The sequence below is a fragment of the Temnothorax longispinosus genome, chromosome 10 (genome assembly GCF_030848805.1).
Source record: "Temnothorax longispinosus isolate EJ_2023e chromosome 10, Tlon_JGU_v1, whole genome shotgun sequence".
NCBI lineage: Eukaryota > Metazoa > Arthropoda > Insecta > Hymenoptera > Formicidae > Temnothorax > Temnothorax longispinosus.
Window position 1 is genome coordinate 2237725 of NC_092367.1, and position 15331 is coordinate 2253055.

The 15331-nt window shown below is 36.1% G+C and overlaps 1 protein-coding gene across 1 annotated transcript in view; it reads left to right on the forward strand.

The window, feature by feature from the left end:
- Nucleotides 1-12311: 12311 nt before the first annotated feature.
- The window catches only part of LOC139819975 (organic cation transporter 1), an 89698-nt gene continuing 86678 nt past the window's right edge, over nucleotides 12312-15331 (forward strand). Inside the window, exons 1-2 of the mRNA XM_071789814.1 lie at nucleotides 12312-12496; nucleotides 12679-12720. The gene's annotated coding sequence lies outside the window, so the exon portion shown is untranslated. The remainder of the gene's footprint in view (nucleotides 12497-12678; nucleotides 12721-15331) is intronic.

Below are 15331 nucleotides of genomic sequence, written 5' to 3' on the forward strand. Positions count from 1 at the left end.
GTACAATTCTGAAATTTGTATTGTAGGTTCAGTCATACGTTCCCTCCTTTGATGCGCGTTTATTTATTAGCTCGGATTATTTCCGGCGGTGCCCGCGCCCGCGCCCGCCGTGGATAACCGCGTATTTTATACGCGATAAATCCTCCTCGATCTGACAAGCAATACGTTTTGAAGTTTGTAATTACGCGATCGAATGCGAGATATACGCGCGCCCCGCGCACGTCCAACGTGTATGTTACACGGATAGGGTTACAAATGGCCAGGCGGCGTCGAATTCGTGTAGTGACCGTATCAAAGCACAAATGGGGAAATCGATGCTACGGCTTAAACTACGGTCGTGTACTCGAAACTGGGAAGCTTCCGATAGGAACAAGAGGAACTTAGTGCTGTGCCGCCGTCGACGCAGCCGACGAATCCCCGGCAAACTTTGCCGAGAGTAATACATCGAAGAAAAAGGACAAAGATCGCGCGAACGTGCTTTCCAGCAGCGGAAGCTCGAATCGGCGTTGGCAAAAGATAACCGCATCTTGCATTTAATTCTGCGTATAAAATATCTAGAAATTTTTATTTAATATGTAAGGCTTCCATTTTTTTATAACATTTATCTTGTAAAAAAAACGCGTTGAGAGATATAAGAAAATTTAATAAAGAAAGAAAATGTCGATTGTTTATAAAATAAACACGCTGGTTAAAATAAGATGTAGCCAAGATTCTCGCGATAAAAGGTAAATGAAATGAAAACTTAAAAGAAGCGATATTAATTGAAATTAAATTTCGTTACGTTCGACACAAAGCGCACCTATAATACGTAATTAAACGAATTTATTTCAAAGCGAAATTTTATTCTTCTGTGTTTACCGCCTAATTGTATTCTGACCGTAAAAATTTATTTATTGATCTGAATACTTATTTCAATAAAAAATTGAACGTAATAAACGATTTATCGGTGTAATTAGACATTATAGACATGAGATTATAGACATGAGGTGTTTACATGTATAACGACATATTTTGTTTCATAAAGAACATATTATTTATTTAAATCTTTAGGGGAAAAAATACAGACTTTCTGAAACGCTGCAAAACGTAGACAAGACATTACTCTGCAAGATGTCTCTCCCTGAGAAATAACTATCCTCGCAATAATCTCCCGGGACTACACGGGCGGGCATGTGAAGTTCTCCGTAATAAAGTTCTCCAAGTCCTCGCCGACGGCTAACGGAAATTTTTGATTGAGACACGGAAAGTGGGTTTCAGACTTCGCTGAAATGACGCAAAAAGAGGGCATCGCTCCGAGGAGCGTTTTTTTGCGGGAGTTCCTAACGTCCTTTCGGGACACAATGAGAGGTACGCGGTTTTCCTTTGTGGGGAAAACTTTATATCTCGGGGGCCGCGCTAAAGTGTGAATCGCGAGTTTTTAAAATGTCTGATTATGTAAAAAAGAAAAAAAAGGAAAAAGAAAGAAAAACGATTCGTCCCCGAGGAACATTTTTCCCGCAAATCCCCGCGGGGCTCGAAGTCGCTACGCACCAGTACACCCGATGTGTCCGCGTAAATAATAAATATGCAGAAGGCAAACATTCGAGGCCGCCACCGCGCCACCTGGGTAAAATAAACTTTCCTTACGTTAAACGCGCCCAGTCACCGGTGTTTGCGATAGAATGGCGAACCGCCGCTGCGAACTGCAATTATACGCGTTTCGGCGTTTAGCGCGCGCGGGGCAAAAGAGCAACTCTGCTTTACTATACCGGCTTGCGAGGGAATTGTCCTGCTCCGGTTAATCAGCATGTTTCCCCCGTAAGTTCATTACCAAAGTGGCTCTCGTGTCAATTGCACTCCGTCGACTCGAATCCACCCCTTCTCTCATTCGCACGCTCAACGGTATGCTATTGTTTTCTGAAGACGTCACGCCTTCATCATGTGTTCGGATTTAAATATTGATTAAGAGAGAGAGAGAGAGAGAGAGAGGGGAGGGAGAGACAGAAAGAGAGAGAGAGAGAGAGAGAGAGAGAGAGAGAAAGGGAGTGTAAAAAGAGAAAAATTGTGCGTTCAGTCGTCGCTAATGATACTTGGAATCCTAATTAAAATAACAATTTCTGCAAGCAATTGAGTCATGTTGAACAGAACTATGGTAGAGATAAGAGCGGAAATATATGAAACCTGATTTTTTAATTATTAAACCGTGAGAATTAAATACTCTCGGCTCTTCCAGTTAAAAACAATATCATTTATTATGTAAAGAGAAGAAAAAATAAAAATGGATAATCCACGAATACACGATCGTGATGTTGACATAGCCGTATTTTCTGTTGAGAAAATACAAATTGTTATTGCAGAATACGAAAGCGGATTATGCATATGAATAATGTAATACGCGGCCCAAAAATCATTATTCATTCTCCGCCGCGGATTAAGATTATACACTCGGAATTAGCGATATATATACATTGGTTATATCCGTTAGAAATATAACACCCCGGGCTTTGGTACATATTACGAGGTGACCATTATCCTTGTAATATACGTTTTCATTTCGTTAAGCGTAGCCCCGCTAAGTTACAGGTAGCAGTTTTCGAGAAAATTTGTAGTTCCCAAACGTACATTTCACTTCATAAACCGTCCCACGTCTCACCGCGTATGTCGGATGTATATATGCGGTTTCCGTTACAGAAACTGTTGTAGAAACCCGCCCTTTAACGCTGCGCGATAAATTCTTCGACAAATTTGTAGTCAGGCTTTACTCGAGTATAAATTGAAAAATATTTTTCAACACATGAAGTTCTCGAATCAGTTATTTAACCCGAGAACGGGCGCTGGAGTTACTCAAATTTTCGACATCCCACAGTGTCGAAAAAATAAAGCTCGCGTCACAGTAATTTTTATATGCTTTTTTGTTTTTTAAATATTTTTTGGCTTTTTCTTACTTTTTTCGGAAAAAAATGTCGAGTAAATTTATGTATATATTGTCCTCAAATACTAATAAATTACAGAACAATCCAAAATATGCAATATGTAATTAATAACAATGACTTTTAATTGGGGTATAAAGTAGCCCCACGTGACCGTTTATGCAAAAAAAAGAGTGTTAATTATATGAGATATATAAAAATTAATATTCTACAAAAGTAAACAAAAGCTATAAAAATTTGTTAAATCTTTTTCTGAGAAAGTAATGTCTTCATCATTTATCGTTAATTGTTGATAAAAAGAAAATACTGTTATATCATTTAAAAACATTGCGTGATAAAAGATACTTCCACAAACAATAATCTTTCCATGGTATTTCCATATCCTAAGAACGACAGTACCCCTCCCGATGCCTATTATAATCCTATTAGCCTGATTAAAACAAAGTCTAATACGATTCTCTTGTGAAGCATGCCCGCCGTGCAGACAAAGGCAGCATTGCATAACACGATTTGAATTAACAGTATATTATTAAGCTCTTATTAAGCTAAGCGGCAAGTATTATTCCACTTTTGTTTTAAATTATCATCAAATTGTATAACAGTTTTGGTTTACATTTTTTAAATATTTACTACAATACAGTTATGAAGCTAGAAGAAAAAGCATGGAATTAAAGGCAGTAAATAAATTTTGCTATTAATAACATGGTATTAGTTGACACAATTATCCGTAATTTCATTCACGAGAAGATTGCGCGGAGAGTACGCTAATGAGGTCTCGTAAAATAATCCGCTCTGTTACGTTTCTCATGCAATAGAAACGGAGAATTCTCGACCGCGGACGCGGACGCGGAAGGGAAGTGTCGAGGAAAATGGCGAATAACGCCAAGGAGAAAACCGGCAAAAAGTTACATGGCCTTCTGGCACGAGGAAAGATTTCGGTATGAGAAAATGTGCCGTCTCTCTCAGAAATATTTCTACAAGTTAGTCGCGAAATATGGCGACACGCGGCAGAATTATGAAGGTGCTGCATTTTTATATAATAAAAAAAAAAGAAATCAAAGAGAGAGATTATTATTATCGTGTATTACAGAGGCAAGATTTTTATTTGTTTTTCTTCTTTTATTCGTTAAAAGCCAAATTTCGCGCTTCTCCAGGCTGTCAGCCGCGCGATTTGTTAATTGCGGTGGCATTAATAAACTGTCATCGTAATTCGCTGTTATACCAACATTTTCACGTCCGGATCATAAAGCGCGACACACGGTCACACGCGTCGTCGCTGAATGCGCGATCGCTCGCGAAAGTTCGGCATGTGCATTTAACTAATTAACGAGCAAACAGCAACGTACATCCTCTATTACGCGAACGATCGTTACTCCCCTCTCCCCCGCATAAATACATTTTATTAATAGTTGATGATGCCGCTGCCATATACTTGCGACTCTTGCGGGAGTCGTTCAACAAAAGTTGCATGGCCCCATGCGGCGACGAACGTTATGCTCTCCTTGCAGTTATCAAAGCGATCTTAGTCTTAACTTAACCAAATTTATGCAACAGAAGGTACTGCCGCTTTAATGAGACACGCGATATGACAGATTACACGCGATTCGATATATAGATCATTCGCGCTGAAAATCAAATCTCCATGTATAGCTACAGAAATTTTATAATTAAAAACTTGGGCTTGTCTCCTACTAAAATAAATGACAAATTAAAATAAATTATACAGAGAACACATGCGATATAATAAGAAAAATTAACGAGGGAAAATTGAATATCAGAGCAATTAAATATCTTACGACTTGTTTTTTCGCCCTTTTAAACTCTTTACAAACTGGTGATTGCGCGCCAATTAATGAGAATCTGCGAGATATAAATTCAGTCTCATTTATTTCATGATCTCTACGATTTTGAATTGAAAGAAACGGTAGAATAAGGAAATAAGAAAAATTAATGACATTCTAGCAAATGTTTTCGACAAAATTACAAATAAACATAAAATAAAGTGATGAGGAAAACAGATTGATAAGTTCTGCATGTTTTGCATCTAATTAAATTAATAACACGATATCATTTTGCAGGCGCATTTTTAAAACGGTATTATTTAAGAATAATATCGCTCGATAGATCATTCTTCGCAGCAGTTCTTTATTAAGCATAATTCTGTCACGAAAACGTGATATTTCTGGAGGACACAAAAGGAAGATTTATCGAGAATCGCGTTTTTCGTAGTTCAGTTTTCGCTGTTGCACCCTTTCCCTACCATTCGCGTTTCTCGTCGTTTTTCATCCCCAAGCGTAATGTAATTTTAGCTGCATCGGCGTTGTTCTTATTGAAGGGTATACAGAGAGAGAGAGAGAGAGAGAGAGAGAGAGAGAAAAAAAAAAGTATACGGCGTCGAAACGGAGCAATAAGACGCCAAGATGCTTTCTCTGCTGCAAGGAACAAAGCGCAAGTTCGGGTATAAGTAGAATACATCGCCGAGCCTCGCGAGAGGGAGGTAAAAAGTCCGCGGGCTGACACGCGAATAATAACGACGCTCGGCGAGATCGAGAATGCGGCTCGCAGACGTGGAAAGAGGAGAAAAGGCGGGGGAGAGATAAGAGAGTTCAGGGTAACGTAATAACTTTATTTCTCGCGGAGTCCATGCCGCGAGACGAGGGACAAACGGTTTGGATGAAAGCAGCGGTAATTCGATGAAAGTTTACGACTGCATTCCGTTAATGCATCAAAAACAGTGGCGGCAATTCGATTATTATTTACGGATTTACTGCACGTCGCGTGACACGACAGTGATGTTAAAAGCAGCTGGAAAGAGCTAATAAACGAGGAATAATTATGCTTTTTTGGTATTACCTAATAAACGGAGCGACACGTCAAAACGCACGCTGCAACGGACGTGTGCAAATTAATTTTGAGCGAAAGGGTGAAATAAAAATTAAATTAAATGTCGCGATATATAGGTATAGAAACATGTATATAATTTGTGCTATTTTTATATGTGTAATAATATGCGGAAAGAACAGTTTTGCTGAAGTATCTAAAAATTTAGTTGCATAATACAATTCTGAAATTAATTTTGTTGGACTATCAAAATAATTATGTTGGACGATCAAGCTGCTAGAATATTAAAACTTTTTGCAGCATTATCATAATGCTTGAGTGTCTTACATAATTATTTTAATTGTCCAACAAAATTATTATTGTCGTTTCCTAAATCTAGCTAAATTTTTAGACACTTCGGTAAAAAAAAAAGTTCTTTCTATATATAGAATATATACATATATGCATGGCATTTGGAGTAGAAATTAGCAAAGAGCAATTTCTGTATGAAAAACGGAAGTAGCCAGAACCGAAACGTATCGATGGGGAGATTATCGACTAGCAATATTTCATCCTCTCGGAAGTTTTAACTTATAGAAGTAAGTTTTAAGGTCTCATTCCGATCCGAATCTGAATATTATGATAAATGTGTCGAACTGTCGCGTTTCGCCGATCGACTTTCCGTCTTTCACGCGAAAGCTGATTACTCCGCCGCGTCGGGCGCGCCTGTGTACCCGTAGGCTTCCGAATCTCTTTATCTTAATCACGCGCATCGATCCACACGGGCACGGGAACGGCAGAGGACGGCGGAGTCGTGCCGACGATCGGATAATGCAAATTTAAACGAGTAGCACAATTTAGCCGAGGGATCGAGATCCGTCGAGACGGTAGCTCGAGGAAGCTCTCTTGTTCTCGGACAACGCCGAGCAACATCCTCATCTCGCGATTGACGGCAACACATCGCCGAGATCCCGTAACGCGATCCCCGGGCCCGGCCCTTGTCGATCGCGTCTCGTCTTTATCCCGAGAGAAGTTGCTCGAGCGAGACGAGAGGTACGACGCAGGAGACGGGTCAAGTGCGCCCGGCGCGGGCGCCGAGTAAACACGGCGTAATATTGAGAAGACCGACAAATATCTATGACGCGGTCCATATGCAAAATAATGGCGAAAATCGAACGGTCGTATATGAATGACGCGCGCTTCCGCGCTTTTCGTTTTACATGCAAAACACCGGATAGTGGATGAAGCATGAAATAATATCTATCTGCTATTGCCGGGTCCATCGATTTTTGCCAAACCGATGGAAAATCTACCGCGCGTTCTCTCCGTCCTCCGATTCTTCTCTTTACCCGTTTCCAAACAACTGCGAAACTGAAAATATAAGCGCGCGAGATGAAACTCGCGCATGTTAAAAATTGCATGGAAAATCAATCGGGTTTTTGTTTCAGGATGATAGGAGGATTTATTATTTTTATAAGTTGCCAATAATATTCAAAAACTCTTGCAAAAATAACCTATTATCACTCTTGGAAAATTCTATTAATTTTTACAGACATACACTACCGTTCAAAGTTTAAAAGCACTACTTTTTTAAGAAAGACAAAACAGTGGTGCCAATACATTTAAAGAAAAATGTTATATGAGAAACTTTACTGTCCGTTTTAACTATCTAACATAGTATTATTTGTTTCTAATCTTTTTCCAAGAAAGTATTTTATTTAAAGAATTTTACCGAATGAACATGCTATGCCATTGTTCCGTTAATATGACAATAAATATAAAAATATAACAATTATTACATTTTATTCAAGCTATTAAAACTTGTTCTTTCTTTATAACAGAACAATGGCATAGCATATGTTTACTGGTAAAATCCTTTAAATGAAATATTTCCTTGGGAAATAACTAGAAACAAATAATACCGTGTTGAATAGTTAAAACAGATAGTAAAATTTCTTATTTGACATTTTTTTTTTGAAGTATTAGCATCACTGTTTTGTTTTTCTTAAAAAAGTAGTTCCAAACTTTTAAACGGTAGTTTTTATATGTACATACATATACACACGCGTAATAATTACAATTTACTTAATAATTCATTATTACAATGCAGCAATTTCGCAGCAAATTCCTAGTAATTAAAATTACGACAGTTTTTCATTTCTCTGTCTTTGTTAAATCCGAATGCATAAATAAGATCGAGCAGCGTATCTGTATATCGGGTACCGACATGACTCGAAGGCAGATAAAAATGAAGGTACGTGTCTTGCTGAAGACTCGACAGCGTAGCGAGATTCACATTATATTAGCGAGATGCAAAACGGCAGACAGCCGTGCCGGTCGCGAAAAAAGGAGCCGGATCGTGCTGATACGCGGATAACGTGGATATAAGGGAACAGGGAAAATCTAACGAGCTCCGACTCGGCTGCGAGATCGAGCAAGGCGGCTGCTGCTGCTGCTGCTGCTGCTGCTGCCTGCCTGCCGACGCGTCGCTCCCTTTCTATCTGGAAAATCGGGAACAGCCTCGGGGCCCTGGGGTTGGCTTCACGGATGCCCCTTCGTGCCTGCCACCCCTAAACGTCGTAATTGGAGTCTACTCCCTTCTTGTACCAGACTCCCCGCGCTCTCCGTTTGTCGCGTTCCAGCTCGCGCCCATTCCGTTCTCCTCGTTCTCCTCGTTGCGAACCGTGTACGTACAGTTGGCGTCAGAACAGCCGAGACATTTTCTTCTTTAATGTGTATGCATGTAATTAATATCTATATATTTATCTTTGTAGATACATAAATTAAAAGTGATAATTATTAAAATGCTAGATTATTTTATGTAATGTTTTTATGTTGATTTTTTTACGTGATGTTATTAGATGATTTATGTAATGATAGATTATTTTGTGCTATGTTTAGATATGCAGTTTACATATTATCTTTTCTTTTATTATATTATTAGATTGTTATAAAAACAAATATATAAACATTATCTTTAGAACAAAAAGTAATTCGAATAACTTAATACTGAAGTTACACTATGTAATGAAAATTAAAAAATTAATAGCCTATATCGCACTTATTTATCATAGCCTATATCGCACTTATTTATCATGTAAAAATATTAAATCTATTACAATAATCTTCTTAAATTTTAAACACTGCACCAATGCTATGTTTGTTGGATCGTGCATATCACTTCGCGGATCGCGGGCAATCGATATATAATTTACTCGCTAATTCCATTTAATTCGTTGTCAATGCCGCGTCGTTTCTAGGGTATTAAGTTGGAATTAGCCCCTGACCACCACGTGCGACTGTTCTCACAATCTTGATGATATAAACTTGCGCCGCAAACAGTGACAAACTTCGCGAATGCACGAGATTAGTGAATACCCAAGTAAATCGTTAAAATCTTGCCAAAGTCTTTGTTAACCAAAGAAGGTAAAAATGTGTGGTGACAATTATTGCGAAAGCCAAAGATCTATGGAGAATATGGTCGTATACCTTCAGTATCAGTCAAAGACTAATTAAACGACGAACAATAACTGTGGCTCAACACTCAACATGTTTGTTCTATATAGCGATTGTCATTATTTCGCATACGCGGCACGTACAACTACAAAGCTTGTTAGCTCCTATTTGTCGCAATTAATTAAAGGACTGATAGATCTACAGCGGTGTATATTGTCTGACTTCATCACCGAAATTTCGTATTAGAGCTTACAAATTATACAAATTGATAAGTAATGCGCAAACCGCGTAATGAAGTTACAAATTGTCATTTCTAATAGTTCAATTTCCATAATAGCCACGCGTAGATTACGCAAATTTATACAATTAATTATTATAATTATTAAAATTAACATATCGGTCACTCGAATAAAAGAAATGCATAAATAATAAAATAAATTCAAATAACTGAAGAGCTAATTTTTCTCCTTTTGCGCATAATAGTGCATTTTTCCGCCGAAAACCAGGAGAGGTAACGCCTCGTTCGCGTTTTAACATTCAACAGGAGATGCATGTGAGAGGTATTCCGTGCCTGGTATAAATTCTGATTTATCGCCACGACGGCCGGTACTTTATGGAACTACGTGCATGTGCGATCGCTGTTTTATAATCCACCCCCTTCGGTCGCTTCCTGCAATAATGAGCAGATAACGATAATTGCGGTAATAAACGTACTTAATGGTAAGAGGCGGACTTTCTCTTTTTCTCTCGCGCCAACACGCCGCCATCAGATGCCGTTATTATTTATGATGACCGGTAATAAATGCGCCAATTGTATGTAAAAAAGGCTCGGCAAGCGCGATATTTTAAGACACCCCCCGGTCACGCCGCACGCTTAGGTAATCATACGGAAGCACGATTCAAGAGTTATTGGTTCGACTATTAAATTTTATACCCGTTTAGTATTGATACGACGCGGAGAATGCACGTGCAAGACGTATCACAATAATCGTATAACATTAATGTATTTAGGAATTAATTAAAATTGAAAATTTTAATATAGAAATGTCGAGGGTAGTTTTTAAATTATAAGCGATCAAAGATGCATTTACATGAAAATGCATTTATGCATTTATAAATTTGATCCATTATCAATTTTCGCAATTTAATTAGGTAGATTTTTATTGCTCAACTCAAGCGACTTTGTTCTTGATTTTTTTACGTTACGTATATTACAACGATCAACTTATTCCGATAAACTTTACACGCAATTAATTTAATCCATTGTTACAATGAAAGTTGGAATAGTTAATTAATTGCTCCACTTAAAAGCAATTAGCCAATATAATGTTAAATCTAAGAATATAAAATTTATGCTTGCCTTGCAATTAAGAAAATTAAACATGTATGTATAATTCATTATTATTCTTCTCTTTTAAATTTTTACGTCACGAGAAGAGTACAATTGAGTGACTTTAATAAATGAAAAGGTCGCCGCATTTTTTGCGGAAATTAAATTACATTTCCTTGATTTATTCAAACGACGTAATTTTATTTCTCCCGGGACGTAAAAATTTGATATAAAGTAAAATAATAATAGAGATTAGTTTACATAAATGCTCTTTCGTGCAAATAACGCAAATTCTGCCCTAGATTTAATTTGCGATGACAGACTTTGTTGAAATTAATTGATTAATGCATAATTTAGGATGCAGGAAACGGAATATCTAGCAAGTTAAATTTAAAGAGCTTGAAATATTTTGTATCGTCTATATTGACTTTGAAACTTTGCAATTTACATTCGCCGATGTTAAAAGTGAGAAAGCGGCGATCACGTTATCCTTCCTCAATCATTCCTCGCGAGAGGAAATGACTGACTTTACGTTAAATGAGACTCGCGAGTGCATCAAAGCGGCAGCTACTTCGCGCGACGTATCATTTGAAGAAAGTATCGGAATGATACGTCGTATATTGACATTACGATTCATCTCTCGCTGCAGAGAACGGAATACCTATTCGGTATCCATTTGCGTCACGCGTTAGTTGTCCGCGGGGCGGGGGGGGGGACGTATCGGGCCCCTTGGCGTTTGTTTATGCCGCGCACGGCGCGCGGTGTTTACGCAAGGTCGCCGCGCCATCATTCGTACGGCGACATCCGGTCGAGCGGGTAACGGGGCGCGCGAAGCGGAGCGGAGCGCACCGCGTGTTTCGCATCACCCCTCGAAATGCGACCGCAACAAGTACGAGATATCCAGGGGCACGTATCGTGGAACTTTTCTGAATGGATTCCGATCGGAATTGTTTAGTTACTCCCTGTAGATTTCTGTTGTGTTCTGTGTAGGGAATAATTTCCGATCGGAATTTCCATTTCGAAAAGTTTTATAATACGTGACCCCGGACGGGGGCATTCTCTACGAACAATTACGTAATTAGCAGCAGCACGCGCGAGTAATCAACTGTCGCGATTCATAAATCGTAAGCGTCGTATTAAGGCGCCATGTATTTTTCAAAATAGACGTATTGATGAGTACGACACTGAAATATATACAGGACGAGTTTTTAAATTCATCGATTGATATATGCAAATGCAGCTTTTACAGAGCAAAGTTGCTTTTGCGCATAATGCGATTGCTCGATCGATGAATTTAAAAACTCGCCCACACACTATACTGGAACACGCACTGATGGCAGTCGAAACGCGCGGGAAGGATAGGTGCTGTCAGAGGGGCCACCTATCCTTGTCGTACACTGGCTTGCTCGCTGGCTTGCGTTAGAAAAAGACACAGGTGGCCCCCCTGAAGCAGTCTATCGTCTATCCTTCCCTCGTTTTCCGCTTAGCTGTAGCATAGGCAGAGTGCGCGTTCCAATATGTATACATATATATTTCAGTGGAGTACGATTAGTAAATGCATCAGTCATTTGTTACAATCTTTCTCCCTCTTCTCTCTTTCCTTTCTCTCCTCTCTTCTTTCTCTCTGTTCGTTCTCTCTCTCTCTCTCTCTCTCTGCCCCCTCCCTCTCTCTCTCTCCTCTCCCTTCCTCTCCCTCTCCTCTCTCCTTTTTTTTCATTAGGTTAGGTTAGATATGCGTTTGATATCGCGAAACGTTGTGGAAGCGAGATGTAATTGTGAATCGTGGCGATCGTTTCTTTTAATATTTAATATTAAGTAAGTAATACTTTTCTTTGCGTTATTCTCTCTGGCACGTGATTATCGTCGGGAATACAGTGAGAAGTACCGCGATAATTATCCGAATGTGCATTATAGACATGTGTGCGACGAAACAAACCCAAGAGGAGGCGAAGACATCGGGCAATTGAGGAGCAATCATAAAGTAATTTTAATTCACTCTTTGTTATGTAGATCTTTACCAAATCTTGCAAAAGTTTACAAAACAATTTTTGGAAGTAACGTAATTTTTTTATTAATTATTTATTGAACAAATGAATAAAAATTGTTATTGATGTATAAAAATATTAATTATTTTAGACATTGATGTATATTTGTATTTTACAGATCAACGTGCGTGAAACATACACTCCTCTACGCATCGCACTGGTGAGTATTACTCACTTATACTTTTACTTATATACTTTGTATTTTAATCTTGAAGTAGTGGACTTGTGAAAATTATTAATCAAATATATAAACAATATATGTATATACAAAACGTGGAATATATCAGAAAAGAATTGAAGAATTAAAGTTATAATTATTTCTTCACAATTACATAGAAATTTAAATTTTCGATAATAATAGATATAGAGACAAAATTCTATATAGATATTATTATATATTCTTATAAACTATTTGACATCTGAATTTATTGTGTATTTCTTTACGATTATTGTAATATCTAATATTAGTTAATACTTAAAAAGTCAGAAATTCATTAAATATAAAAATATAGGTAAATAATATCTCAAAAAATTTTCTCACATGTCCATTGCTTCTTGAAATAGGTGGCCTAAACTTTGCATAAATATTTAACCTTGGAAAGTTTATACATTTCAATATATTATACTTATAAAAATACATTTACATAAAATTTATATAATATAACAGATTATTCTCAGGGCATTATTCATCGATTTGGTGGTACATTTTGTTGTCGTAAGCAGTATAATAATAATTACACACAAGCTGCTTGAATTTAATATGAAATTTACGTAGACAGAAATAAAAAAAGGTAGGAAATTGTACAGTTGGAATATGCTCGCCAAAAAGGGATAAGTATAAATTAAAGAGTAATTCTTGCCAAAGAAAAATTGTCTTCAAATTCGATGGAGGTATATTGTCACTTACACTTATCTATGCACTCTGTATCAGTAAGAAGAAAAGGAAAATAGAGAACATCATAAAGATAATATATTAATATTAATATCGAATGTAACACTGTCTATGAAATTTTATATTTCATATAAATTATAAAACATAGTATTTTTCGAATGTATTACTTATTATTAATTAAATATGAAAAGTTAAAATTGAGGTAAAAATAAAAAAAACTAAAAAAAGTACTGCCATGTTTTAAAAATATAAAGGTTTTATTTAATTTGATTTGCTTTACTGTGTTCATATCTCATCAATGAGATATGAAAACTGAAACAAGACTGGAACAAGATATTGATTGATTACAGTTCAGTTGTTTTATATTTTCCTTTCTTCTTCTTTTCTTAAATATTTTTCCAGGGTTAAATATTACATAAAGTGTAAAAAAGGCAATAAGATTCTTACTTTTTGAATGTTTTCAATACGTAAGTACAGAAAAATAGGAAATATTTTACCAAAAACGCACAGTAGCTTATATTTCAATTAAGTTATTTAATAAAAAAATATACGCGTGCTAATTGTATTTCTCTGATCTTTCATAGCCCGTTAATCATATTTATTGATAATTAAAAGTTATATTATTTAAAATGCAATATGACATGAGTGATTAAATATTTCATTATCAAACAGAAGAATTTTTTATACAAATTATCTCAAAGTTAATCAATTTATACATTTATATTAAAAATGCTTATTGAAATATGTACTTTTAATATGTTATTATACATATTAAAAATAACTCGGCAGTTTATAATGGTAATATAAAATAAAATATTTATATTGATTGAAAACTGATAAAAACGTATATCGCAGGAATACATAAAATTTATATTAACTCCAATCTTAATTGCACGGAAAATGTCATTTATTTTAGATTCGTGTCATTTTTCGCCGAGCGATATCAGAAATTGGAGCATAGTGAACTTTATAAACATCACGAATAATTTATCACACTGTGTGTTGTTTATCCCTTGAAACACAATTATTCCTCGAATAATTAACTATAATTAATAAACAAAAATTAATAATTTTACTTAATTTATATCACATTAATTTAATTTTATTTTTTAAAGCTTATTCATTGTTAATCTTGGTTTTGTATCAAAGTAAAGTAAAATGACGTGAGATCCGATAAATGCTTCAGCGCGAAACAAAAGAATATCTTATATACCTACGTAGATTATTTTGTAGTTTACCCCACGCCCGTTATATTAAAATATTTTCTGAAGGAATATGCATTTTTACTTTGTCTTATATTAAAAATAATTTTGTGTCAGAATACGACAATAAGATATGAAAAATAAAGGTGTCACGCGGGAGAATGACAAATTCATATAATATTAATAGCAATATCGATTATAATTAATCCTTTCGGATCTCACGTCGTTCATTCTGAATTTCTCATTTGATTTCCAGATAAAATTCGAGTTGAATACGAATAACGACAGATCTTACATTTTTTTTAGTCCGCAATTTTTACATTTAACATTTTTTTATTAATTAACTTTTAAATGTTTTGATACTTTATTTATACTTCATAGTTTTGTTCGACAATTCGCGAGATATAATTGAATAACAATGTTAAAATATTGATGAACTTTAGATTCTTTCGACTCACGTCTAACAATTTTTATTTATTGATTTTTTAAAAGTTTTATATTTATATTTCAAATTTCGTCCTTTGATAATTTGCGAGATATAATCTCTCTTTTGATTCGAGCGGATTTGAGGTGAAAAGTTTTTCTGAGCTTAGGTATAATTCTCTCGAAAACACTTATCGTGCAAAATTGTTTAATATTTTTTTTATACAATTATGCGATAATCAATATTCTCGTTC